We start from the raw sequence: 26,996 nt of genomic DNA, 5'->3' as shown, positions 1-26,996 counted from the left end.
ACGGCGCCCAAGATTGAAGAGACACCTACAAGATGTAGGGAAAAGATAGTTAGATCTACGGATGCTCCCGCGTGGGCTAAATTACCAGCTAGAGGGGGGTATATGGTCCATCCAGTCCCCGCCCCAGCTTCTACCATAGAGGAAGTGAGTAAAAGTAGGAAGGATGGAGGCAGAAGTCAGAAATTTATATTATTTATCCGAGGGAATGCCATGTCGGGTGCCCCAATTATTAATGGTACCAATCAGTTTCCGTATCCTCCAATCATAATGGGTATCACCATAAAGAGAATTATTTACAAAGGCATGGGCAGTGACAACCACATTATAAATCTGGTCATCTCCAAATAATGTACCAGGTTGGCCAAGCTCGGCTCGGATTAGGAGACAGAGGGCAGTCCCTACCATACCGGCTCAGGCACCGAATAGAAGGTAAAGAGTGCCAATAGCTTTATGATTAGTTGAAAATAAAAAAGGGGATGAGTTAGGCACACTAATACTACCTTTTTACCATCTTAAAAGAAAATAGGTACACTGAAATCTGTAATTATAATAGTATGAAAATGATAAAATTTTGTGGAAGAAGTACTTTCTATTCCCAAAGATGCACAAGTATTCATTTTAAACAACCAGCAATCATATGCATTTTATCAGCAAAACCTGAACTCTATTAAGCGATCTAAAAGAAAATCTGAATGGCTATGCAATAAAAATTAATAAGCCGTTAATTTTTATAAATCTAATAAAATTTAAATAATACTTTAATAATATTGCTGCTGTAGTGTTTAATGAGCATACATTCATCCTCAGATGAAGACACTGCAGTAGGAGTGAACCATGACAAAGCAAAAATCACAAGCTTCTTTTCCACGTATTCTTTAAGGGTTGGTTGGCAAACATTTTCTGTGTAAACCAGACGGTAAACACTTTAGGATTTGCAGGCCATGCATTCTCTGTTGTAACTATTCAACTTTGCCCTTATGGAATGAAAATAGCCATAGACAATATATAAAGAATAACCATGGCCATGTTCCAATAAAACTTTATTTATAAAAACAGGCAGTAGGCCACAGTTTGCCAAACCCCGTTTTAGGTGCTCAGTTATCTTCGGCCAAAATATACGGCGTTTATTAGCTATGATCAAGCTAATTTGTTGGTGCTCTACCATGAGACCTATGAGAGAATACTCTCTGTGTTCATATTCTCCTATCTGCAAAATAGCACTATGTGTATATGAAGGGCAATTCTTTATCACCTTGGCTCAGCTATGGTGCCCAGTTGTTTTGACAAACATGAATCCAGATGTTACCAGGAAGGACTTTGTAGATGTGACTGACATTTAAAATATGTTGACTTGAGGTAAAGAGATTACCCTTAATATTGTGGATAGGCCTCATCTAATCATTTTAAGACCCTAACAGCAAAAACTGAAGATTCCCTGACAAGAAGCAATTCTGTCTCATGACTATAACACAGAAATCCTGCCTGAGCTCCTAGCCTGTGAGCCTGCCTTATAAATTTCAGATTTTCTAGCCCCCACAGTTATATAAGCCAATTCCTTAAAGTAAATTAATTTATCTCTCTCATAGTTATAGATATCTATATATTTCCTATTAGCTCTAGTTCTCTGGAGAGTCCATACAGTATAGTACAGTAAGGTAATATACCATTAAGTTTAAAATACACACACACACACACACACAATTCTGATTTTTCATGCATCATCCAAAACTACATGGGAAAGTTATGGTAGACTGTATTATTTGAGACTATCCATTCCCCTGCTTCCTTGCAAGATTATTATACACACACACGTATGTTTAGGTATCTCTCTGTATGTAGATGTGTGACCTGTGTATCATCTCATAGGGAAAGAATAGCCATCCCTAGGTCACTGATTTGGGGATCACCCATGAGATATGATTTGGCCAACAGAACATGAACAGACGGAATATACATCACATCTAAGTAAAACCTTGAAGCAGCCGTCCAAGTTTGCGCCAGTCTTGGCTTCAGTCAAGAGACTATCACATCTCATATAAGGGCTTTTCCTTTAGCCTTGGGTCTGGAGGGGAGCCACAGGCTGTTTCGACAGAGCTGACCCATAGTCTATAACATAGGTTAGGAAATATAAGTTTGTTATTTTGAGAAGTCACTGCAATTTGAAGGTAATTACTACCATAAAGCTGAACACTGCAGAAACTGGTACCAGAGGCAGGTGCTACACCTTAACAACCACTGTCACAAACAATAATAAAAGTATGTGATGTAGGCTTTAAAGCTGGGTGATGGAGAGCCAGGAAATGGTTAGTGGAGGTCGGAAAGACAGCCAACCACATAATGTAGCAGTAAATAAAATTGTTGACATGTGAAAAATGAGATAACTTGGTTGAAAGGACTGGACTTGCTACTGATGTCCAAAGTGAGAGGGGGGACAGTCTAGTGGGACTGAGCCCTTAACCTGTGGGGTCTGAGCTAAGTCTAGGTAGTCAGCGTCAGGATTAAGTTAAACCGTAGGACACCCGGTTGGTTCTCACAGAGAATCAGGGAACAGCCTGGTATGGAAACACACACGCGCGCACACACACACACACACACACACACACGCACTTGGGAGTACAAAAGAAGCATTCAGCGGACAGTGAGTAAAGGAAACAAGTGTTTTCCTTTCACCCAGCAAATCCTTTCAATGAAACAAAATGGCTCGGAGGGGGACTCCCCACAGGAAGAGCCTAAGGATGTGGTCCCATTGAAGCCGAATAAGCTCAAGGTAACTGAACTGAAGTTTAGAGAAAAATGCGTCTGCCAAAGGATCGAGGATACGATTGTCGGCACCTGGATCTGACTCAAATAGATAAAAAGACAAAAAAACAACTTCCAAAACAGCCCCCAGCCTGGGTTTAGGGTCTGTGACTCCTAGATCATATTTAATGGGCCCCAGGTTTCTACAGGCAGACCAGTAAAGCTGTTTAACCCTTACCTCATTCCCTCGCCAACAAGGGCATCCCCTCCAATACTCTGTTCAAATATGGGCACAGATGATATATTAAAAGAAACACCTCACAAAGGGCACAACCCAGAGCCATGGAAAACAATGGACTAGGGAGCTACCCACAGAAACATAACCAGGGCCAAATCAAGGAACATCCTCCAGTGCCAAGAAAAGGAGCCCTCGTTACATTCACCCAAAAATCCAATTGATACAATACAATACAATTAACTGCCAGGGACCAGAGACTGCTGGGTGCCTCCACTATTCCTACGTCTTAACAGGAATGTTCGCTGTGGATATCCTATCCCTGTTCCATCACTGTATGGTGGGGGGTGGGGGGTGGGGAGGGGGTGGAGGGTTGAAGAGAACTGGTCTCCGGATCAAGAAAATCTACACACATAAAAGACGTACAAATTCTAAGAGGTTCTAGACTATAAACCTAATGCAATTGAAAGAAGTTCTTGAGGTATTTTCCTTGATGAAGGGATAAATGTATTTTGTAAGCAGAAGGGAACACAGTTGGCATTTGTGATGAAGAGGACAAATTGTGGTAGATTACATCACTGTTCACCATTTATCATCCCCATCCTTGGAAGAGGCTTACACATCCCTGCCCGGTTTATAACTCGCCTATACCTACAGCATGAAGAGTATCTGTCCCTGTGCCTCACTACTCGGAGCGCAGCCATGCGGCACGCTGTGGCGGTCATGACACACGGCACAGCAGAGCAGAAGCTTTAAGGGGTATCACAAGTTTCAGCCAGCCCTCTGAGTTCTGGCTACCACGCAGCAAATGGCAGGTCCAGAGAGAGGCTGCTCCTTCGGTCTGGGTCTTAGAATGAAAGCATGTGGAGCAGAACCACTCTCCACAGGCAGCTCAAAGGCCACATGTAATGTCATGTTGTTAGAAACCACCAAGACTTGTGGGTTGTTTCTGCCGCAAAGTTGCTTAATACAGAACATGAACGAAACAAAGGGTTAAAGGGGAAAGAATTGTGTGATGCATAGCTATATTTTGGTAGCTAAATATAATGTGAGATGCCTATGATTGTAGGTAAGTATAGTTCATGATGGATCTGTGTGCCTATAGCGGCTATTGGTATGGGCAAATACGGATTCGATAAAGGACAAATCAGTTCAGTTGTTGGAAGCGAGCTTGTGGCAAAAACAAAACTAAGGTTGCAAACCTAATAAATTAACATTTACTGTAATAATAAACACTTTGCAAATGCTTCTGATAGTCCTCAACTATGACCAAAGAAGACTTATTACCATCTTCGTTCCCCATATAAAGCAAAAGAAACTTAGAGAGGTTCAGTAACTTGCCAACATGTGATAACTACTAAGTGGCAGAGTTAAAAGTCAAATTCCAGGGGACCCTGGGTGGCTCAGTCGGTTAAGTGTCCGACTCTTGGTTTTGGCTCAGATCATCATCTCATGGTTCACGGGATCAGGCCCCGCACTGGGTTCCGTGATGGTAGCATAGAGCCTGCTTGGGATTCTCTCTCTCTCCCCACCCTCCCCTGCTCACATGTGTGCATGTACTAACGACCCCCCCTCACACACACACAATAAATAAACCTTTTAAAATATTAAAAATTAAAGTCAAATTCCTAGACTATCTAATTCTAAACTTCAGTTAAAGGTACAGGTTATTAAAAATCATTTCACTGAAGTGATAACTTGATTTTATATTATTTACCAATTCTATAAGATAGATGGAGGAGAAAGCTGATACCATGAATACCATGAAGTCAGTTCTGAGTCTGAATCCTATTAAATATATTATTCATAATGAATTTTTTCTTTTATATTCTACAATATTCTTATTAATGGGACAACCAAGAATCTAAAACCTTTTTTTATTTCTACTTGATACACTTTCTTAAATTTAGGCTGTAGTAGTTCAGAATTTTGAAGATTCAGATAGGTGTTGGCCTAAATTTACCTTGTCAATATAAAAAAGATACCCCAAGTAAACTAATAATGCATTAAAATGATGGGTGATGCATTTTAGTCTCAAAAAACATTTTAAATGCTTTATAAACCATTGATAGCCCTGTTCACATAAACTACAAATAAGAGTTACGTTTTACTGCATAATACATGTTCATGGCAGAAAAATTCTATAAGACTAATATGTTCCCAAAAAAAAGGTGGAAAAGAAAAAAACCTAGAAAAACCACTGCTGAGAGGTAACAATAATGTTATATTTTATGTCTTTCCGGACTTCTTTTCAATACCTAGATACACATTTACCTTTAAATCAAAATGAGACCACACCATATACATATTTAATCTAAACAATTATTCTTAATATGAGTTCAATAGAATTGCTCATGAATACTCCTAACTTGGAGAATTCCAAAACTTATTACAATATCAATCTTTCTGGCTCCCTCTGCTGGCAACAAAGAGAAGCTCTTTTTTTTATTCAATGAAGTTTGAAAAATCAAACTCAAAAAAGCATTAATTTATCATTATTAAAAACATCCTTAATAGCCTGTCTGAAGGTACAGTTTGGTCAGAAAGTGCACACTGGACAATTTTTGGGTGAAGTCCTATTATCCCACAGGGATTTAGCATCAGAAAACCCTGGGCTGAGTTTCCAGCTCAATCACTCATTTGCTAATGAGCTTGGTCAAATTACTTACACCTTCTGCACGTCAGTTTGCTTATCTGTAAAATATCAACCGCCTCACTAGTAATAAGAATGAGAGTTAATATATTTATACCTTGGGTATGCTCCAAAGGACTGACACAGAGTAAGTGCAAAATAAATGGCAGTTAAGTATTATTACTGCTACTACTAACTACTGCTACCGCCAAGGTGCTAAAATGTGATTAGAGAGCATCGCTACTAAGTTATTCAAATAGATCTATTTTTACAATAGAAACTTAGCATACTTACACTTTTTTAAAAACTTCCTATTGCCCTCAAGATCAAAATCCTTAACATGATCTCAAAGATTCTTCGTGGTCTGGCCCCTACTGGTCTCTATAGTTGGATATTCTCTCTCCTGCCCTCCAATCTCTTTTCATAGGAAAGTTCTTTAGAAGCACCGAGTGCCCTCACAGGGTACCTGAGAACACCCTTCCTTTCCTCTATGCTACGTAACCTGGGTTTTTTTATCGCAGCAGCTCAGCTTTTTCAGAGAAACTTCCTCTGACTTCCCAGGCCAAGTCAAGCCTTCCCTGTCATATATTCTGGAATACCTCTCCTTCACAGAGCTTATACATAGAGCTGTAGCTTTCTATTTAAATGTGTTAGCGCTGTAATAAGGTCTCCCCCATTCGTCTGTCTACAAGTTCCTCAAGAGCAAGGAGTAAGCTGCATCCTTACCAACCTAGCCACTTGACTACATGGAATAGGGAATTAAGTATCTGCACAGGGACTAAAGAAACTGAAATTAACAAATATCGAAATTAAAGAATTCATTCTACACCTGATCACTTCAGATTGAAAGTGATCACACAAGTAACATTTACAAATATTTGGCTTTGTATTGCATCTCAGGCTAGCTGGTATTCATAAAGTCTGATAGAAAATAATACATAGAAATGTTTTTAACACATATACTCAGAAAAAGTTGTGCCCTTCAAAGAGAAGAATCTTTAAGAACACAGAAACCTACATGACAATCCTTTGACACTTTTTTTTCTTTAGAGAGAGAGAGAGAGTAAGCACAAGTGAGTGTGGGGCAGAGAGAGTGGGGGGGAAAGGTGGGGAGAGACAGAGAAGCAGGTCTCACCCAAGGCAGGACTCACGTTTTACCCGAAGCAGGGCTCATGTTCACCCAAAGCGGTGCTCGAGCTCACCGGATGTGAGACTCCAACTAACGAACCATGAGTTCGTGACCGAGATGAAATCAGATGCACAACTGACTCTGTGCAGGCGCCCAACAATCCTTTAACACTTCTTTTTTTTTTTTTTAATTTTTTTTTCAACGTTTATTTATTTTTGGGACAGAGAGAGACAGAGCATGAACAGGGGAGGGGCAGAGAGAGAGGGAGACACAGAATCGGAAACAGGCTCCAGGCTCTGAGCCATCAGCCCAGAGCCCGACGCGGGGCTCGAACTCACGGACCGCGAGATTGTGACCTGGCTGAAGTCGGAGGCTCAACCGACTGCGCCACCCAGGCGCCCCAACACTTCTGATTTAAAATTTTTAAAAATTTGAATGTGGCTGGTTTGCTTTTATAACAAATACTCTACTGAAAAGTTTTCTGAAACTGACTGTACTAGGGAGTTTCACTTTTGAAGGAAACCTGTGGTAAATGAATTAGTAAAGCTAATAATAACCAGCTAAAAGGTGCCTCATGGTTTCTTTGGGAAGTGTGTATACTGAGCTATTTTAAGCCAAGGCGTCCCTACAATTGCCTTAGAGAGTGTGACCTTTTTATAGATTAAATTCTTTCATTATATGGTAAGCATTCCCAAGTATATATGCTAAATTTTGGCCCAGAATGGCTTTTTCCTCTATTCATTTACACCAAGCCAGAAAATAAGATCTGGAAAGCCCAACCAAAGAAAGCAGCAAGGTTTGCAATACATCTTTTAGATTAAAATCTCTATTTGATAGAATATTTGATAGATTTATTTAGTGACAATTAGTAAAAGGAAACCTCACTAAAATGCAGTCAGGAAGCCAGCCAGAAGGGGAGCTGTCGGGCTCGAGGGGTCCTCAGTTGCAGACCCAACAGGAAAAGACACGTCGTGCACTTGGTACTATTAGCTACTACTTTATTACCCCAACAGGAGGAAGAAAGGCTTTCCTCTGGCCCCAGCAACAGCCCAGCCAATGAGAGACTGTCACAACCTAGCCAATGACAAGCCACTATACTTCAAACTCCACTTTAACCTCCGATGGACTTTTTGTTTATTTTTTTTAAATTTTTTTTTAACATTTATTTATTTCTGAGACAGAGAGAGACAGAGCATGAATGGGGGAGGGTCAGAGAGAGAGGGAGACACAGAATCTGAAACAGGCTCCAGGCTCTGAGCTGTCAGCACAGAGCCCAACACGGGGCTTGAACTCACGGACCGCGAGATCATGACCTGAGCCGAAGTCGGGACGCTCAACCGACTGAGCCACCCAGGCGCCCCAGACTTTTTGTTTATTAACAGCCCTTCCAGCTGTCCCCACCCCTTTCCTCTATAAAAGAGCAGTCCTCTCCTTTGTTCTCAGGACTTGCCTATGGTTTTGCAGTAGTTTGCTTGGGCTGAATTGCAATTCTCTGTTATTCTCAAACTCATTTTTGCTGGTAAAACAACCGGCAGTTTTATTTTTAAGGTTAACATTATGATAGATTGTTCACACATCCTGTAACTCCAAGACAGCAATAGTTATTTTCTCTCCCACAAGCTGCAGTATGTATGGAAAATCTAAAACTCAATGTCTTTCCTTGTTATGTTAAAGGAAGTTACATTTTAAAACAGATCTCAGATTTATAAAAGAATCAAGACTTCGAAGAATCATCAAGTCCAGGAATGGTAAAAATCTGGCGTATATGTGACCACTCACTCCCATGGCGAATACGGATAACTCCATCTTAGCGCTCCTTCCTTTTGACCAGAATGTCCACAGGCCTCCCTGGTCCCTGAGGACAAAGCAGTGGTCGGTAACGTAAGAAAAGCAGTCATTTTAATTGTCACGGGGAACATTTGCTGCTAATGGTTGTGAGAGGAGGCAGACCGCTGCTTCAGGTAAACCCTCCTTCCTGTTTGAAAAGGAAATCTTTGGGGCGCCTGGGTGGCACAGTCGGTTAAGCGTCCGACTTTGGCCAGGTCACGATCTCGCGGTCCGTGAGTTCAAGCCCCGCGTCGGGCTCTGGGCTGATGGCTCGGAGCCTGGAGCCTGTTTCAGATTCTGTGTCTCCCTCTCTCTCTGCCCCTCTCCCGTTCATGCTCTGTCTCTCTCTGTCCCAAAAATAAATAAACGGGGGAAAAAAAAAAAGAAAAGGAAATCTTTTCAGCTTTCACAGTGTCCTTCCTTCCCCACCTTAAGGAGGACCTCTCAAGATACAGCTCTTAGGGGCGCCTGGGTGGCGCAGTCGGTTAAGCGTCCGACTTCAGCCAGGTCACGATCTCGCGGTCCGTGAGTTCCAGCCCCGCGTCGGGCTCTGGGCTGATGGCTTGGAGCCTGGAGCCTGTTTCTGATTCTGTGTCTCCCTCTCTCTCTGCCCCTCCCCCGTTCATGCTCTGTCTCTGTCCCAAAAATAAATAAACGTTGAAAAAAAAATTAAAAAAAAAAAAAAGATACAGCTCTTAATTCTCCACAGTCCCGATGGAGGTGGACAGACTGTGAATGGACTCAACAATATATTTCCTTCGTTATCATTTAACCAAGAAATAGGAACAGCGAGCAGGGACACAGCTGAAGTAGCTATGAACGTGCCTGAATGAGAGCAGAGGTACGCTGATACCGAAGGTTTCCAGGAATTCTGGCACTGACTGTGCACGAACGATACAAAAGGATGAAGACATCTAGTCATCAAAGCACCATGGCTTTCAACATTCGCATCCCTTCATTTATTCCATTGTTCTTCTACTTTCAACAAGCAAGCTTCTGCTAAACTTGCTTCCCGTTGATGGAGAGACTGGATGGAAGGAACCAGCCCACTGGCCAGCTATTTCGTTCTCCTTATACATTACTTAACATCACAGTGAACTTTTGGTTTAACTCTGCAGCTTCTAATCCAATCAAGATTGAGTTTCTGCTTAAACAAGGCTAAGGTGAATTTATCAGGGTGACAAAAGGCCTTCACCTTGCAATGGGAAACTGAGTCTCCCCTAACAAAACTTCTAATTCAAACTTTTACAAGACACGGAATATATTAGCAGCACAGAGGAAATTGTAAAAACTATAAACGATATTTACTTTCTCAATAGTTTAGAAGCTTCTTTGCCGTTCTTTCGGTAACGAAACTAAATGTCTCTAAAATTTAGGTTTTTTTTTAATGTTTATCTATTTTTGCGAGTGGGGGCAGAGGTAGAGAAGGGGGACAGAGGATCTTAAGCGGGCTCCGTCCTGACAGCAGACAGCCCGATGCAGGGCTTGAATTCACAAACGGCAAGATCGTGACCAGAGCTGAAGTCGGATGCCTAACTGCCTGAGCCTCCCAGGTGCCCCTAAACTCCAGGTTTCAAAAATACATATTCCCTACATAGTTTCTTCCAACTATTCTCATTTCATTCAGCTTTGCTTTAATTTTCTTGTGAACTACAAATAAGATCACAGAGCTCAGAATATTGAAAAGGCATACAAACGTTAATTAAGTTTGTAAAATCACAATTTTAAGAAATAAACACTCAAAAAAAAAAAAAAAGGAAATAACCAGAGTTAACAGCGATGGAAAGTGGAATTAGAGAAGATTTTTTTTAATATTTCCTGTATTTTCTAAATTCTATAATGAGTATTATTCCGTTCAGCCTTTATATAAGAAAGACCCATTCAGTTGCCTTAAGCAATAACAAGATTTACCATAAAGACACACATAAAGAGCCACAAGGGAAAATCGCACAGAAAACAAATGATGGGAACAACAATTGAACGGGTCCCCAGGTCTGGAGCTAGAGGGAGGCCCCCGGGGTCACCTGAGTCCTAGGAACCTCCTGAAGAGAGTACCCAGAGCCACCTCCAAAGCTCTGCGGCTGACACGGCCCAGCGCGGATCTGGGTGATCTTAACAAGCTCACCCTCAGCCAGGGACATTCTTTCTTTGCTTCCATCTTAAGCTCCGAAACTCCAAATTTCTTTCACTGTATGTGTAGGCTGTGGTTGACGTACAAGAAGGTTAGGGAAACAGGCAACTTTTGCTTAAGGATTAAGCAAGTGGATTTTAGAGGAAGAATTATACATACACATGGCTTTTAGGAAGATCCAATAGAAGAGATAGAACTGGGTATATTTTTAGACCCAGTCTTTACCCATGTAAAGTCTTTACCCAGTTAAAGTCTCCTTCCTGGTCCCTGGCATTTTGGGGGGGTGGGGGGCATTGTAATCTATAAAAGAAATTTTACATTTATGTTTCTAAATATCACAAAAATATTATTTAACAAAGCACAGTATAAAGTGTGTTCTCATTTTACTATAGAAACAGGTATGGTAGAACAACTAGAAAGAGCACATAAGCAAAACAAATAGGTTACTTCAATATTATTTTATAACATATCACATAGAAATAATATAAAGCACTCTAAAACTAATTGCTTCTATTTCAAATACTTTTCTGAACTCTACTGTCCACAGAGCAGATAAACTTCCATTGACAACCTATTTATAAATTATTTGAGATACTTCATCACTGTAGGAATATTTCAAGTCCCATTGTACTTTCCATCTGTTCCACTCAGGTTTAATTGGCTAAAATAAAAATAATTGTTCAAAGTCTCCTCAAAAACTAAAAACATCAAATAAACATTAGGTAGTGATGTTTAAGATTTTAAGATTTTAAAATTATTGAATATCCTCAAATTGTCCTAGAACTTCTACTCGATACGGGCAGTTATCTCAGATGTAGTTTTCAAGCCTTTTTCATTTCAGAAATGTTCTTCAAGGAAGCTCTGAAATGAACAAAACAGAATTGATCTGTTTGAAGATAGGGTCCCTTTACAGCCTGTATTTCTTCCTTTGTCCCTGCACCACCTAAGATCCTTCATAGGGCAGCTCCGAGTATAGCAGGCAAACAGTCTACATCAAATGTGTGTGTTTATTCAAAACGTCGATAGTCACCACTCTTAACTAAACCTTCCAAATTCACCTCTTTTTTTTTCTTTTAATATTTATTTATTTTTCAGAGAGAGAGAGACAGAGCACAAGTAGGAGAGGTGCAGAGAGAGAGGGAGACACAGAATCCGAAACAGGCTCCAGGCTCTGAGCTGTCAGCACAGAGCCCGACGCGGGGCTCGAACCCACGAACTGTGAGATCATGACCTGAGCCGAAGTCGGACGCTTAACCGACTGAGCCCCCCAGGCGCCCCCAAGTTCATCTCTTAAAGTGTGATCCAGGAATGGTTGAGAACCTCATGTCATATTCCTGAATTCCTTAAACACAGGAATCTATTTTTAAGAGTTTGGTGAAGAATTTGGTGTGTATTTCTCCAATTAAAAAAGTCTCCACTAATCAAACAAGGATTATACTAATGGACTGTCCTCCAACTTGCTTGTTTCACATAATAAACACGTCTTGAACATCTTGACAATCACATATACGTAAGTATGGAGAATTTTCACATTCTAAATGATAATTTCTAAAGATTTACAATTGTCTACGATCAGAGAAAACGAAGACTTCTTAAAAGGAGTAAAAAACAAATGCTTTAGTTTTTCTGTTTTTGTTATTTCAGGTACCCTACATTGATTTTAGAATTTAATGTTGGCCAGATTATGACATTAAATTTGTACCGGCAGATACCTTAATGGGAAACACCTCTGGTTTGGGGTTTGGAAGAAATTGCCAAATTTCTAAATGTTTTCATGTTTTAGAAATATTTAATAACTATTAAAAGCAATTTTGAATGTTTCACATTCTATTTTATATCAGTCAAATAGCTGCAGACAAAGACTAATTTAAATTTGGCATGGAATAATAAGTAGTTTCCATATTAATTAGGATGCTTTAAGTATTTTGCTTTTACAGTCAAATTCTTATTTATCATAAACTATTCTAAATGTTGTATTTTATTATGCAAATGGAATTAAAACATTTTGTACTGATTTTAATGGATGCTGACATAGTCAACAGGCTTTTTGAATAATACTTTCTCTACTTGAGAAATGGAGCTTCAAGTCCAGTATCTTTATTATCATCTGAACAAAGGACTGTACTTTTTATTTATATTGAGGTGATTATCCTAATCCTACTTAATAAACGCTGACGCTGGTAACTTTTTGGCTGACGGTGACACGAGGCACGACCTTTGCTAAAGGCAGGGCTGGGAGCTGTGCATCACATGAGTCTCAGCTCCCAGGCTCTCCCCCGGTCACTGATGAGTGACCCCTTAAGTATTGTGAGGGGTATAGACATTATACTGTTTCTCTGGCTTTCAAGGATGCGGAAAATGTTTTACAGTGGGCAGCTCTGAGATCCAGAAGAGTTGCGGTGCTTTGAAATCATTCCCGGTCAGAGCTGGGAGACGAATTTGAATGGGTGGCTCTCAGGGCTAAGTGTCTGAGGCAGATTGTCTTGAAGATTGTCTCTTTTGAGTGTGGCAGTACCCTACTTGAGAACCACGCCTATATTGTGAACAGATTAAGAAGAGTGAGGTTTTCATATGGAGTCTTATAAACATCTACCTTTAAAGGAAAAAAATGGCATTTTTCTTGAGGTCAAAATATCAAATTTTATATTAGACTCCGTCTAATTCAGTTTTTAATTTGCACAGTATTTTTCCCATATTTAAAAACATTTGTTAGTCTATTTGCTTAGATGTGTTTATAAAATATACTTTGTTATATACAGGATATTTGGGTTTTTTAAAGGAACATCTTTTATACCTCAATCACAGCCGTGTACTTAAAAAAAAAAAAATTGGCCACAGTCCGTAAACAGAACCAAGCCACACCCAGAGGCCAATTCCTACAAATATGCAATTTGCTTGGGCTTTTCCAATAACACAGATATACCACAGCCTCACACATGTAATGTGTTTTTCTCTTCTCGCAACTCTTCCTGAACTTATCATTAATGTGTTAGGGAAAGATGAGTTTGTTTGTGTTTTTAATGTTTATTTCTTTATTTTGAGAGAGAGAGAGAGAGGCAGAGAGAGAGAAGCCCAAGCAGGCTCCACGCTGCTCCACCTGGGGCTCAGTCTCACAAAACATGAGATCACGACCTGAGCCAAAATCAAGGGTCAGACACTTAACTGACTGAGCCACCCAGATGCCCCAAGATGAGTTTTTAAATAGGCTTAGGAGTACAAGAGTGCCTGGCTGGCTCAGTCAGTGGAACATGCAACTCTTGATCTCGAGGTTGTGAATTCGAGCCCCACGCTAGGTGCAGAGATTACTTAAAAATAAAATTTGGGTGTACCTGGGTGGCTTAGTCTGTTGAACGTCCAACTCTTGATTTCGGCTTGGGTCATGATCCCAGGGTCATGGGATCGAGCTCCACACTGAGCATGGAACCTGCTTAAGATTTTCTCTCTCTCTCCCTCTGCCCCTCACCCTTACTCATGCTCTCTCTCTCTAAAATAAAAAATAAATAAAATAAAATCCAAATAAATTTTAAAAAATAGACCTAGGATTCTATAAGCCAATTTTTAAAGTTTCATTACTTCTCAAGTGAGAGCATATGGAAAATACAAAAGAAAGTTTTAAAAATAGCCTAGCATAAACGAATTTACTCAATAGCAATAAGATTTATTATATTTTACATTTTTTTCTGGTTTCAGCATCCTCGTCTGGATTATGATAACCTACTAATGGTCTCCTTGCTTCCACCCTTGTCCCCCACTCCCTACAGTTATTCTCCACACAGCAGTCAGAATATGTTTTAAAACAAGTCAGATTATGTCACTCCTTTCCTTAAAACCCTCTAGTAGTTGTATTCTTGCCACAAATATTGAACCTAGAAGTAATAATCAGGAAGCAATCAAACAAACCCAATACATGGGATGTTCTATAAACAAAAACAAAACAAAACAAAACAAAACAAAACAAAACAAAACAAAACAAAAAACTGATCTGCTAAACTCTTTAGCCTGGGATCCAAATACAATCCAAAACCATTACCCAAACATGATCCAGACCCCAAGAGATCACGGATTTAATCTCCTTCCACCTTCTCCCCTTTGTTCACTTGACTTCAATCTTTATTTCAACAATAACCAAATTACGGAAAGAGCCTAAATGTCCATCAACTGATGAATGGATAAAGAAATTGTGGTTTATGTACACAATGGAATACTACTTGGCAATGAGAAAGATTGAAATATGGCCTTTGGTAGCAACGTGGATGGAACTGGAGAGTGTTATGCTAAGTGAAATAAGTCATACAGAGAAAGACAGATAGCATATGTTTTCACTCTTACGTGGATCCTGAGAAACTTAACAGAAGACCGTGGGGGAGGGGAAAGAAAAAAAAAGTTAGGGAGGGAGCCAAACCATAAGAGATTCTTAAAAAGTGAGAATACACTGAGGGTTGATGGGAGGTGGGAGGGAGGGGAGGGTGGGTGATGGGCATTGAGGAGGGCACCTGTTGGGATGAGCACTGGGTATTGTATGGAAATCAGTTTGACAATAAATCTCATATAAAAAAAAAATCTTTATGGCTTTCCTGTCTGTAAAACATGAAGACAACAAATGCAATCCCATATCAAGGCTTTTTTAACAAGCCCTCTGCCTGGCATTATTAATAATCAGAGGAAAAGGCAAAAATGTCCATTCTCCCACAAAAGTGTTATTATTTCATCACGTATCAGTTTTCTATTGCTGCAAAACCAAACAGTGATTTAAAACAGCGACCATTTACTATTGCTCACAAGTCTGCAGGTCAACTGGGCAGTTCTGCTGTGCCGGGCCAGACTGAGTAATCTCAGGCCCACACAGGCCTCTACTACCACCTGCCCAAGGGGGTTGGGGCCTGGCTGGTCTAGGATGGTCTCTTTCCCATGTCTGGTGAGTGGCTTGCTGACAGGGCAAAAGCAGCAACTGCTAACTAGCAGTGTGGCATGGGCTCGCTCGTAAGAGAGAACAGAAGCATGAAAAATCTTTGATACCCAGACTCAACATCATTTCCAACACCTTCTATTGTCCAAAGCACAACCTAGACTCAAGAAGCAGGAAAACAGATAGTCACATTGCAGCCTGTGGATACAAGGAAAGGTACAGAATAGGGCCATTTTTGTAATCAATCTACTAACTATTGTGACAAAAGCACTTTTTTAAAAATTCTGGTTCACCTAAGTGGTGGAAAAATGGAAAATGCAAAGGACTACAGAAACTATACTTTGCTATGATGACATATAAGGCAGGGTTTCTCAACCTTGGCATTATTGACATTTTGAACCATGTTAAGTTTTTGTTGCAGAGGGACTGTCCTATGCATTATAAGAGGGTTAGCAGCATCCCTGGAGTCTTCCCACTAGACATCATAGTACCCCCCAAGTTGTGACAACCAAAAATGTCTCCAGACATTGCCAAATGTCCCCACGGGAACAAAGGTGCCTGCAAGCTGAGAATCGCTGCCATAAAGAGATGAATTAAAGCAAAAATAATTTGGTCTTATCATTTGCAATATAAACTAATGTTGCTTTAAAAGTTTGTTCAAATGATTCTAAAATGCAAACTTTATAGATGTGTAAGATATATACCAAATTCTCAAGTGGCTACATATTAAAAACTCAAAATTCAGGGGCGCCTGGGTGGCGCAGTCGGTTAAGCGTCCGACTTCAGCCAGGTCACGATCTCGCGGTCCGGGAGTTTGAGCCCCGCGTCGGGCTCTGGGCTGATGGCTCGGAGCCTGGAGCCTGTTTCGCATTCTGTGTCTCCCTCTCTCTCTGCCCCTCCCCCGTTCATGCTCTGTCTCTCTCTGTCCCAAAAATAAATAAACGTTGAAAAAAAAAATTAAAAAAAAACTCAAAATTCAAAAAACAATAAAACAAAAAAACTTCAAAATTCCACTGATGATAGAGTCCTGCTAATTTATATAATTTAACCAAAAATTCTGCCATATTTTTGAAATCAATAGGAAAGATAACTGTGTTAGAAGTTCAACTAAATTGATACTATTGGCTCTAGAATTCGGTTTGAGATGTGTATCTAAGCCCCAGGGATTCTCTCCCTCCCTCTGCCTCGCCCTTTCATGAACTCTCTTTCGCTTTCTCAAAATAAACCAATAAACATTTTAAAAAAATAGATAAGGGTGATGTTAAAAAAAAAAGTAAGCACAACCAATCAGAATCAGAATATTCCCTGGACAATTAAAAAAAAAAAAAACAGATAACACTTTAGAAAAGGTAGCAATCACAGTCATGTGATATTTGCTGATCTAAACTATTTTCACAATACTTACATTACTAAGATGCTATACACAAATCAAACTACTTCAACTGCCTAAGAAACTTTATGAATCTTTATAAACTGAATATTCTTACATTCATGTATAAATCTGTGATCGCAGTGGCCAAGTCAAGTCATATACACAAGAACCAATTTAAAGACCCTCGCTGTAGATTCTCTGGGCAAAAAAAGAATAGTTTCTCCTTCAGAGAAAAGAAGATGGGGTAACTTGCGAATCAAATAAGGCACCAATGAGCAAAGCCAGGACCAGGATTAAGGGAGAGATTTGCTTAGGGTACCAAATTTAAGGAGGGACTCATTCAGGATCAGGAAATGAGCCAAAATAGGAGGCAAGAGCCTGTTGTTTTAATCTCACCTCCCACTCAGCAGGAATTGCACCAAGCAGAAAACAGCACACTGATTCCCACATGCCCAAGGTCTGTCCTGTTCTAAGCCATGATGGCACTTGCCACCCCACTCATCATCTGCGTCCCCTCAAAGAACCACAGGGTCTGCTTAGCCTGTTAGGAGGGATGGTACCAAACAGGGACAGGGGAACTCAGCAGAGAGAGTCACCTATAAGCACACACTCAGAACACTTAAAAGTTTTGAAATTGTGAAGGAGGAGAAGTCAGGCATTCCAGGAAGCTCCCGAAACTGTCCTTTATAAAGTTGGCCTAGTGTTTAAAAGTGGTTTGTAATATTCAAGCACATGCGTTCACACTTGAAATGGAAATGTTGCCATTTTAGGCATTTATTTCCAATTACTGCTATTTAACTGAATCAGTGTTATCACCCAGGGACGATGACAAGCAATAGTACCCTAGATGGCTGGCAATGTTGGTTTTAATAAATCAGTCCGACTCCAGGATAACTCGGAGGATACGGTCTCATCTCCACGACAACAACATTCCTTCTCCAGCCATCTTTGAGGAGTATCTACCACGCTGTGCAGTCAGGAGCAGACACAGGAAAGTTGATCTTACAGGTCAGAACCAACAATAACAACAAAAACCCAACAAGACAGGCTCATTGCGTTAAATGAGACACTTCCTTTGTCTTAGGGGTACAGCCCAACCCACCACACCCAAAAGCCTCTCTAATGGACCCTAAGTGTAGTGCCTTCCTCCTCTGTGACGCATCCTTTCCCACACCATCAGTTCAGCAGCAGGAATGTAATTAGATCTAAGCAATTAGGAAAACTGGTATTCTACTTCCTCAGTTGTGTGTACAGAAAACGCTCTGACTAATAAAAGCTGAACGTACAGGGCCCTTACAGTAAATAATGCCTTCACTCTAAGAGGGATGAAGGACTCAAAGTGGCTTGAAGGCAAGCAATAAGAAGTCCTTGCACATCTTTATTTTAAAGGCCACACACAAGCGACTTTAAGTCTATCTTTCCAAGCCACTCTCAGACCTCTCTGTGGACTCTCTTTTTCAAAAACAACATGCAGGCCTGTGCGTTCTCCCTGTCAATATAACATGGGCCAGCAAGAGCTGTTTCCCCAGCAAATGAATGAGGTGGCAAATGTTAGGAAATACAGGGCTTTTACCTAATTACCCACAGGTTCTTGCTACCCATGAGCTTCATGATATATTCAGTAGTTAAACAATATTAGGAGGAATGTTCAGAAGTTTTTCACACGTGACACTTGCCAGCAAGAATCTTTCAAGGCCAATGATTTGTATGTTCCCAGTAATAAATTCCCAAATTAGGTTCCTAGTTTTATATAAATCAGTTCATTATAAATGCTATTAATATAAGTCTATTTTAGGGGCGCCTGGGTGGCTCAGTTGGCTAAGCGTCCGACTTCGGCTCAGGTCATGATCTCACGGTTCGTGGGTCTGTGCTGACAGCTCAGAGCCTGGACCTGCTTCGGATTCTGTGTCTCCGTCCGTCTCTGCCCCTACTCCGCTCATGCTCTGTTCTCTCAAAAATAAACAAACGTTAAAAAAATATAAGTCTATTTTAGTTACACCAAGTCACATCATGACAAAAAAAAAACAGAAAATAAAAATCTCATAATTCGTAATGATGATCATCTTTGTATATTCCCTGCTGATCTCTTCCCGAGTGAATGTTTTATATGACTACTATCAGGTTGCACCTCTGTTTTTTATTCTGACTTTTTCACTTGTAAGAACTCTATCTCTTCCACAGAACTTCTTCATATGGTTGCAAAATAGTCTTGCGTATTAGTTTTCTACTGCTGTGTAAAAAATCCCTACAAACTTAGAGGCTTGAAAACACACTTACTTATTACTTCACAGTTGTGTAGGTTAGAAGCCCAGGTGGGACCAACTGGCTTCTTTGCTTAGGGTCTCCCAAAGCCAAAGTCACCAGCCAGGCTTGGCTCTTACCTGGGGACAAATGCTTCCAGGCTCGTTCAGGTTGTTGGCAGAACTCAGTTCCCTCCAGCTGTAGTTCTGTGGCACCTGTCTCCTTGCTGGCCGTCAGAGCCTCTCTCCCACAGCTCTTGAAGGCCACTGGCATTCCTTCTCCCACAACCCCGTACCCCCTCAAGGCCAGCAACAACATGACCAGTCTCTCTTGTCCTTCAAAACTCTCTGACTTCCAGTTCTGCTGTGAGCCAGACAAAAATCTGGTTTTCAAAAGTTCAAGTGATTAGAACAGGTCCACCTGGATAATCTCCTTTTTGGCCGACCCAATGTCAAGTGATTACAACCTTAAATTACATCTGCAAAATCTCATCTGCCACATAGCAACATAATGGTGGGCATATTTTCTCATCATATTCAGTCCTGGGGATGGGGGAGATCATGGAGGATCGTTTTTAGAATTCTGTCTACCACACCTCTGCGTCACAATAGAAAATGTACACTTAACTGTGGGTTGTGGCTGAAAAGCTTGAAGGTTATCTTGCCACTGGATCAGAAAACCTGAAAGGTCCTTTCTAACTCTAAAAATCAAATATTTAAATGTATTAAAGAAATAAAGTGTAAAGTTATTTTAAAACTCAGGGGAAAATTACATGAATTCTAAAATTAGTTAAATAAAAAAGTGAGCTGAAGTTCAAAAAAAGAAACATGTTTTTGCAAAATTGTCACCTCTTTGGGGGCCAGTGTTCTAGTCACAACAAAAGGTTGAACATTTAGGAAATAATGAACCATTAAAGTGGAAATAAAGGTTAGTGCCACTTTAGTGCTAAATCATAATGCCTGGGGAAAATAGAAGCAAAGAACTCTGAAACCAGTGACAAGTTCCATAACACAAAACTCCAGTTTGATTCTGAATATGCAGATTGGAGGAGAGGTAAATAGGCCAAATAAAAAACTAGCTCATATATAGATTATTCCATCCAAAGTTCATTAAGAAAAACTAGGACTAAGGATATGACCCTGGGATCAGGCTGGCAGGGCCTCTCAGGAAGGATTCAGCTGACTGACTTTGGTTTAAGATAGTTCCCATCAGCACCACACAAATCAGGTGGAGGAGGAGGAGGAAGAAAGAGAAAAGAGGAGGAGGAAAGAGAAAGGAGGAAGAGGGAGGAGGAAAGAGAAAGGAGGAGGAGGAAAGAGAAAGGAGGAAGAGGGAGGAGGAAAGAGAAAGAGGAGGAAGAAAGAAAAAAGGAGGAAGAGGAAAGAGAAAGGAGGAAGGGAAGGAAGAGGAGGAAAAAGAAGGCGGGCAAGGGGAAAGAGAGGAGAAAAAGAAAGGAGAAAAGAAGAGGGGAGGAAGGAAGGGAGGAAGGGAGGGAGGAAAAGAACCTGACATATAGTCAGTACTAAATAAATATTTGTTGAATGAAAATACAATGTAACAGATCATAAATACGTTTGTGGCCTTCAGGAAATTCTTCCCCCTAGGCAGAGAAGAAAGTCTTTCTAAATCTCAGCTACTCTTGAGCTAAAAATTCTGGGGCAGTCTGCAAGGGAGCTGGATAACAGCTCCTAGAAGTGACACAAAAAAATTGAGGGCAGGCAATAAAACTGTGAAGACCAAATCTGTTAAATAGTGGAGGAACTGAACTGTGCTGAAATTTTTAGTCTCAAAGTAATTATAACCTATACAGTGGCAAATATATAAGTAGCGTGTCCCTCAATAGAATTCCAAAGTCTTGTCTCCAGAAAAAAAAAAAAAAAAAAAAAGAGCCAGGATCCTGCCTATTGGTACTAACAGCAGAAAGAACATGTTGATAGCTGTGAGAGATACCCCTGGAATGAGAAGCCTGTGACGGTCAGAAATACAAAATACTAGCCATAGTTTCAACTCTGCCCTTTTCTCCACAGCCTGCAAAGTAGTCATTCATTGTGTTACCCCAGGAAAGTTCAGTGGGGAAAAATATGCATTTTGTAACCTGCCAAAGACTTCTCCCTTGCAAGTGTATTTTTAAATTCAGCTAACCAACTCAAAATCCCCTTGTACAAAAACAAAAGTACTTTTCTTAGTCTTACTCTCTATTCATGCAAACATTAGAAAAAAGCAATTCAAATTAGAATTCAGAAGGTCTTTTCATTCCACATATAAACAATAAATTTTACTCTTCACCCCATCAAGATGTGAGCAATGCTTTCTATATTTTCAGAATAGGATCAATACAATTTTAGGTACACCTAACAAAAACTAATGTAATTGTTTTAACTGACAGATAACAACCACTGCTGAAATTTCTATTTACATTGTTGTACAGCTTCCAAAATGTTGGCATTCTTTTTAGTTACCTATAATCTCTGATAGGGTAGAAAGGCAAGTAAAATTATCCCCACCTTACAAGAGAAAGAATTGGAACTTCCAAAGTAACTTGCCCAAGGTCACAGAGCTTTTCAATCGCAGCGCCTGGACTCAAACCAAGATTTTCGGGCATCTTCTTAATCCTGATCTTTTGCCTATAGAATATCTCTACTTATATGGTATGACACTAAAATGAAAGATGCTTCTAAAACTGCATCACATTTTCCTTCTATTTACACAAGGAAAAGGAAAATCATAGAATAATTTATGTCAAACAAAAGCATTGATTTTGATAAAAATTCTTATGAAATAGACCAATATAAGAAACCAAAAGCAACAATACAAGAAATAAAAAAAAAAAAAGATATAATGCCCTTCTGCATCTCTTGATACAGTCTTTAAAGTCTAGATTGTCTGATATAAGTATGGCTATTCCGGCTTTCTTTTGTTGAACATTAGCATGATAGGTGGTTCTCCATCCCCTTATTTTTAATCTGTAGGTGTCTTTAGGTCTAAAGTGGGTCTCTTGTAAACAGCATATAGATGGGTCTTGTTTTCTTATCCATTCTGTTACCCTACGTCTTTTGACTGGAGCATTGAGTCCATTGAAGTTTAGAGTGAGTACTGAAAGATGAACTTATCGCCATTATGATGCTTGTAGAGTTGGAGTTTCTGGTGGTGTTCTCTGGTCCTTTCTAATCTTTTGTTGCTTTTGGTATTTATTTATATATATATATATATATTTTTCATCTTTTGCCCCCTCAGAGAGTCCCCCTTAATATTTCTTGCAAGGCTGGTTTAGTGGTCACAAACTCCTTTAAAATATCAGTATTAGGGGCGCCTGGGTGGCGCAGTCGGTTAAGTGTCCGACTTCAGCCAGGTCACGATCTCGCGGTCCGTGAGTTCGAGCCCCACGTCGGGCTCTGGGCTGATGGCTCAGAGCCTGGAGCCTGCTTCCGATTCTGTGTCTCCCTCTCTCTCTGCCCCTCCCCTGTTCATGCTCTGTTTCTCTCTGTCCCAAAAAAAATAAATAAAACGTTGAAAAAAAATTTTTTAAATAAATAAATATCAGTATTATATCATAGATAAGAAGATATCTTATCCTTAAGTGATGGATGCTACAGTATTTAAAGGTAAAATATAATGTCTGCAACTCTCAAGAGACTTAATGAAAAATGTGTGTATATATTACATATAGATAGAGCAAATACAGCAGAATTTTGACTCTTGAATCTAAGTAGTGAGCAAGTAGGTCCTAATCCACTGTACTATTTTATATTTCAAATTTTCACAATAAAAGTTGGAGAAAACTTTTATGAGCACAAATTAGATATGTGCTCAAAATCTGTGCTTATAAAGATTATTAGAATAGCAAATTAAACTTTCAAAAGTATTTTGCAAATAGCATCATCAGAATATTGAGCTATTCATCCAAACTGGTTATAAATCAAGCTCACTTTAAAACAATGCCAACTTGCCGGCCTTCAAGAAGACACAGGCGGTGTTCTAGCACACAATTACCTCTGGTCAGGGACTATACCTCCCACACACTGCATCATGCCCTGGGTGACTCACTGGGGCTCGCTGAGGGCCAGCAAGCAAGGGCTCTTGTCTGTTGACTGTGACTTTAACAAGTCACAACTTCTCTGGGTCTCAGATAGCATGTCTCTAACAGTGCCCTCCTCTCTCTCCCTCACAGCACTGTAAGGATTTGGGCCCTCGGGGATTCCTGCCTACACTACGGCGGTAGCCTCATGAACCATCCACCCGCCCGCCAAGCTTGAGCCCCTACAATCCCTCCTAAACAGGCCTATCAAGTAATCCATCCGAAGCACAGTTGATCGTGTGAGTCCCAAATTCTGAATACACGGGACAAAGTCCAACACTCTTAAAATATGGCGTATTTTAAGCCATTCCAAGATTTAGTCCCAACTTCCCCTCCTGCCTATCTCCTACTCAATCCCCCCACCTATTTATTACTCATTCTAGGAGCCACCAAAGCTAAACTGACAAACCAACTGCCCTCTTCCCCCACTCTTGACACTTTTCTGCCCCGTGCCTTTGCTCTCTTGCTGTTGCCTCGGACAGCAGTTTCTTCCTTTCCTGGATCACATAAGCAACTGCTTAATGGGTACAGGGTTTCCTTCTGGGGTGACGAAAACGTTCTGGAACTAGACAGAGATGGCAGTTACACAACACTGGGAACACCCTATATGACACCGAGTTGTTCACTTTGTGACTGATTAACTTTGTGTTGTGTGACTCTCACCTCCAAGTTTCAAAAAGCAGCAGCAGCAGGCTCATCCTGCTGGAAAACACCTGCACCGACTCCTCAGCCCCAGACGGGATCCACACGGAGACCGCAGAGACCCATTCCCCTGTCACAGCAGTTAGTACTTTGTAGCATGTGTTTAAAGAATTCCCCCACCCGACTTCCAGCCTCCTATCTTCCTCATCTTCTCATCCCTCAGAAACATTGTTTGTTTGGTTTTTTAATAAGTAAAACATAGAGACACCACTTATATCCTTAGGGACAAGAGACTGGAGCAGATGGTCCTTTGAAGATCCAGATCTAAAAGGCCACAAGGGCATGTATTAATTGGAAAGGAAAAGATCAGGAAAGACTGCCGTTCAGCTGGTTATAAGGGTAAAAATGGAAAGAACTTTGGTGAGATTTTTCAGTTCGTAATAATAAGAACTAACATTTATTGAGTTCTTAACTTTAATTAATAATCCCACTTTCCAAATGAGGAAACAAATATATTTAAGTAACTTGTCCAAGGTCACAAAGGGGCAGCAAGATTCAAACCCAAGTGGGCAGACACACTGCCCTGCCTCCATACTGCCTCAGACAAGGTTTCAAGAGGTATGAGTGGACATTCTTTGGCCGACAATTTGGCTTTTCTGAAGCTAAGAAAACACTCCCTTTTCCACATGTATCTACTTAGCCATTGCCATGAATGTCGATATTTCATAAAGTGCTTTTTTAAATATAAAATGTTAATTTGTCAAACCTTGACAACATATCAATAAGGTCAGTATTAAAAATGTATCATCCTCCCCTGCCAAGAAACTATATACCCTATGGTACACACTTGTGTGCACACACCTCCAGCTAGTAAACCCACAATTTTTAGTTCTACTGGATTCTCAGATCTTGCTTCACCAATTTGTTCTCTAAAATATTTAAAACCAAGAATGCTAGGATAATATGTTGGGCAAAGACACACACACACACACACACACACACACAAAAGCAAAAAGGGATAATATCACAAAATATGACAAAGCAGAATTCAAGACAAAAGTTGAATAGGACAAATTAAAGACTTTTATACCACTAGTTACATTCTACAGTGAATGTAAAAAATCCAAGATTCTTAATGTATCAATTATCACAAAATTAAGTACAAAAACTAAAAGTGGCAATAAGCCTAGAAATATGTTCACACTCCCTAGCAATCAAAAACCCAGATTAAAGCTGTAATTTTTTTCCGATCAGGTCGACAAATGGGTTTAAATGATAGTGCCCATTTTGGAAGGGTGTAGTGAATGCAACACTTTCTACACTGCTGGAAGGAACACAAATTGGTTTTGAGACTTAGCATAAAAGGCCTTCCTTCCCTCTAAACCTTCCTCTCTCTCATTTTCTTCGGTACATACATGGTTTAAGATTCAAATGCCATCACTTGGAAATTCTATCAGTTCACATGGTTAAAAACGTGAGTTCCTTGGGGCGCCTGGGTGGCGCAGTCGGTTAAGGGTCCGACTTCAGCCAGGTCACGATCTCGCGGTCCGTGAGTTCGAGCACCGCGTCAGGCTCTGGGCTGATGGCTCGGAGCCTGGAGCCTGTTTCCAATTCTGTGTCTCCCTCTCTCTCTGCCCCTCCCCCCGTTCATGCTCTGTCTCTCTCTGTCCCAAAAATAAATAAAAAAAAAAAAAACGTTGGGAAAAAAAAAAAAAAAAACGTGAGTTCCAGAGTCAGGTTACCTGATGTCCACTTATTAGCTATGACACCTTAGGCACACAAATTACTTAATTTTGTCTGTAAAATGATAGCAATAGTACCCACTCCTTAGGGTTGCTGTCAGGATTAAGTAAGCTAATGCAAAACACTTTAAATGATGCCGGACATACACGCTCAGTACATATTGCCTATTGGCACTTGGATTTCTTACCAATAATTTCTTTTTACGTAATTGACTAGTATTTGCTAAGTATTCCTGGTGGGACATTTGTATCTGCTCAAATCATTTCAAATTACTTATAATTTTAAGTACAAAGCTTATCAGAATCAAAGATGATCCAAAAAATGATACATGTATCATCACTGTTATCAAGATAATTAAATTGTGATTGAATAATAAAGAGGCAATATGCAATCTTTAAAAAGAGCATGACCAGTGGCTTATGGCATAGTAAAAAGCATGCGGGTGACTTATTTTATTCTTTATCTTCAACTGTATTTTGTTTTCTATACTGAACATGTATGACTCTTAGGGCACGGGGAGGGGAAGGTTTTTAAAACAATAGGCAGTCACTTATCTTGACTGCTTCAGTCATACACTTGTTCTCCCTCCAGGGCACTTGCCAGGTCTGATTCAATTATACAGTTCATCCCATCTCATCCTTCACCACAGCTTTAGTAACTGTCATGGCTCATCTTTTGCACATCACTTTGGAGACTATACCATTCTGAAATAAATTCATCAATGTTCGTTAATAGTCAAGACTTCCGAGGCTAACAAAAATCCAACAGACAAAACCGTTTTTGTGACCACAAAAGGGTAATTCTTTTCTTGTCTTTTTGTGTTATATATTTAAGCCTAGAAGAGAAAAGCTATATAAAGCTTTTAATTATTTTACGATTCAGAATAAGGAGGCATCAAGTGTATATTATCCTGCCATTCTGTTTATAATTTCAGGAAGTGCATTTCAACCATCATTTTTTGGCAAATTTCCTACAGAAATCAATTTGATCGCTCTTATATAACTATGCTCAAGCAGGTGGAAATGTTCGACAATTTATTATATGCCTTAGGTGTCAAGGCAAATGTTTGCATGATTGCTAACAGGACGCTTAAGTCTTCTAATAGGATAGAGACAAAACACAGGAGTTGTAATGTTTAAGTTTAATATTCTTGGATGTAGATTTCTTTACCAAGTATGTTGCTGGCTATTAGCTCATTCTAAGCAGGAAAGAAAAGAAGGATAAACTTGTTAACTCCTACCCATACAATAATTTCTTCACATGAAATTTTACCAATTGAGAAATCTGTCTGGACAAGGACTTAAACTTGTCAAGGAACTCAAAT

General features: G+C 40.1%; 1 protein-coding gene across 1 annotated transcript in view; it reads right to left on the bottom strand.

Moving 5' to 3' along the window:
- The window catches only part of UACA (uveal autoantigen with coiled-coil domains and ankyrin repeats), a 95,672-nt gene that overhangs the window by 61,181 nt on the left and 7,495 nt on the right, over positions 1-26,996 (bottom strand). The window lies entirely within an intron of this gene.

This window comes from Acinonyx jubatus, chromosome B3, assembly GCF_027475565.1.
Source record: "Acinonyx jubatus isolate Ajub_Pintada_27869175 chromosome B3, VMU_Ajub_asm_v1.0, whole genome shotgun sequence".
Classification (NCBI taxonomy): domain Eukaryota; kingdom Metazoa; phylum Chordata; class Mammalia; order Carnivora; family Felidae; genus Acinonyx; species Acinonyx jubatus.
Note: the sequence above shows the minus strand (reverse complement) of the source record. Positions and strands in the feature narration are given on the sequence as shown.